At 41.6% G+C, this 1,634-nt stretch overlaps 1 protein-coding gene across 3 annotated transcripts in view; it reads right to left on the bottom strand.

Annotated features, from left to right (window-relative positions):
• The window catches only part of LOC100749591 (putative mediator of RNA polymerase II transcription subunit 26), a 64,790-nt gene extending 63,162 nt beyond the window's left edge, over window positions 1-1,628 (bottom strand). For all 3 annotated transcript variants that reach the window (XM_012382427.2, XM_012382429.2, XM_003487348.3), the window contains exon 1: window positions 1,471-1,628. The gene's annotated coding sequence lies outside the window, so the exon portion shown is untranslated. The remainder of the gene's footprint in view (window positions 1-1,470) is intronic.
• Window positions 1,629-1,634: the final 6 nt, after the last annotated feature.

Raw genomic sequence — 1,634 nt, 5'->3', positions numbered from 1 at the left:
AGCCACTCTCGTGCCGCGACTATCGCGATAATCGCGGCTACAGATCCTTGACGAGGAACGACACTTAAAAATCAAACGTCGAGCATTATCTCGTGTTTGCGTTGGATCGCGAGCGACGTTCCTATAGCCTCGTTAGCGGCAAAGGGAAAGGGAATGACACACGTCGAGAATTCCTACGTAGACATACGTGACGTACAGTGGCTTGCAAAAGTATTTGAACTATGTATAAAAATCTTGTATAAATATATTGTGTATTTATGTCGTAGGAAGATTCTTGAAATGTCATTAACACTGTAGTGACTCACAGCTATCGATGATATATTGGTAAAGCTTGAAACAAAGCCGAAAACACGTATAGAAGTTATAAGATACTTACTACAAACGTACGTTTAGTGAAAACTTAAATTAAAAAATGAATAGCCTTATCTTAATCGTATATGAAAGCCATTTGAATATCTAGGATTATTTAATACAATGGATAATCGATCGTCTAAATATATTTGCCATCTCTGCGAAATATATGCTTTTAAGTACTCGTAGCTTTTATGCACATTTTGAAATTTGTTTTAAACTTTGATATTTGAAAACGTCACGCCAAAGAAATGTCAGAATGTTTTTTATAAGATACGGGTGTCTGCGTGTATTCGAATACTTTCGTGAGCTACTGTACGCTACATCTTCGATTTAATTGCGTGCCTGCTCGTGGAATTTGTAATTATAGCGTAATTCAAATCTTCAAAGAAGAATATTAAAAATGGAATTGCGACAGGAGCAATTAAATAAAACAAACAAAACGATCGACTTGAATGACGCAGTATGAACAGCGAAATGCGACGGTTTTTACTCGGTCTAGCCGGCTTGCGGTTTCGCGCGTTATCGCGTCCACTCGCGATCCAATCGAAACCGAACCAGCCGACTTTCCCGTGGTTGTATTCGATGTGATGACATCCCTTGATCGCGGATTTATCCAAAACGGGGTATTCGCCTGATTCCACGTATTTTACGACCCGTCCATTATCGATCCGTCGATCGTTGACGCCTAACGGGACATGAAAATAATTCAGCCTATCGGCACTTGGAACGCGCGTGAACGTGTTCGACATCGAAGCAAACGATCATCCATTCCTCTTTCAGCGAACGACTCTTCTTTGTAATACATTCTTTCGACATCATTCTACTGTTACTGTCTCTTCAACGATCTCGAGGATTCAAAGCTTTTCCCATACAACGTCAAAAATCTCACAGATAAAAAAACTTCCAAATCTGCAAACTTGCTATATAGTTACAACGAATACGTATCCGGATGGACTGCAGTTCTAACGAACTCGATACGTCAAAGCAATCAAATACGTATACAGAGAGTCTTGTGAGCGTACGCATTATAGCGTTGAGATGTTTAATTCGCCAGAACGCCAGTTAGAATACGTATCCACCGTGACCATATCCTTAAGAATTCGGTTCTAGGCTTACCTGGTCGATGCTGAGACGTGACCCTCTATGGTGATTTCGACAGGCCCACTAATCCGACGAAGCACACTGACACTCGGAGTCCCTTGTTGGTACACGGGCAGGTTTCTCAACCTGGAGGGAAAATCGAGACGGAAAAACTGGGCCGAACAACAGGCCGGGATCGA

The sequence above is a fragment of the Bombus impatiens genome, unplaced genomic scaffold (assembly GCF_000188095.3).
Source record: "Bombus impatiens unplaced genomic scaffold, BIMP_2.2 scf_0151, whole genome shotgun sequence".
Classification (NCBI taxonomy): domain Eukaryota; kingdom Metazoa; phylum Arthropoda; class Insecta; order Hymenoptera; family Apidae; genus Bombus; species Bombus impatiens.
The sequence above is the reverse complement of the archived record's forward strand: the minus strand, read 5'-3'. Positions and strand labels throughout refer to the sequence as shown.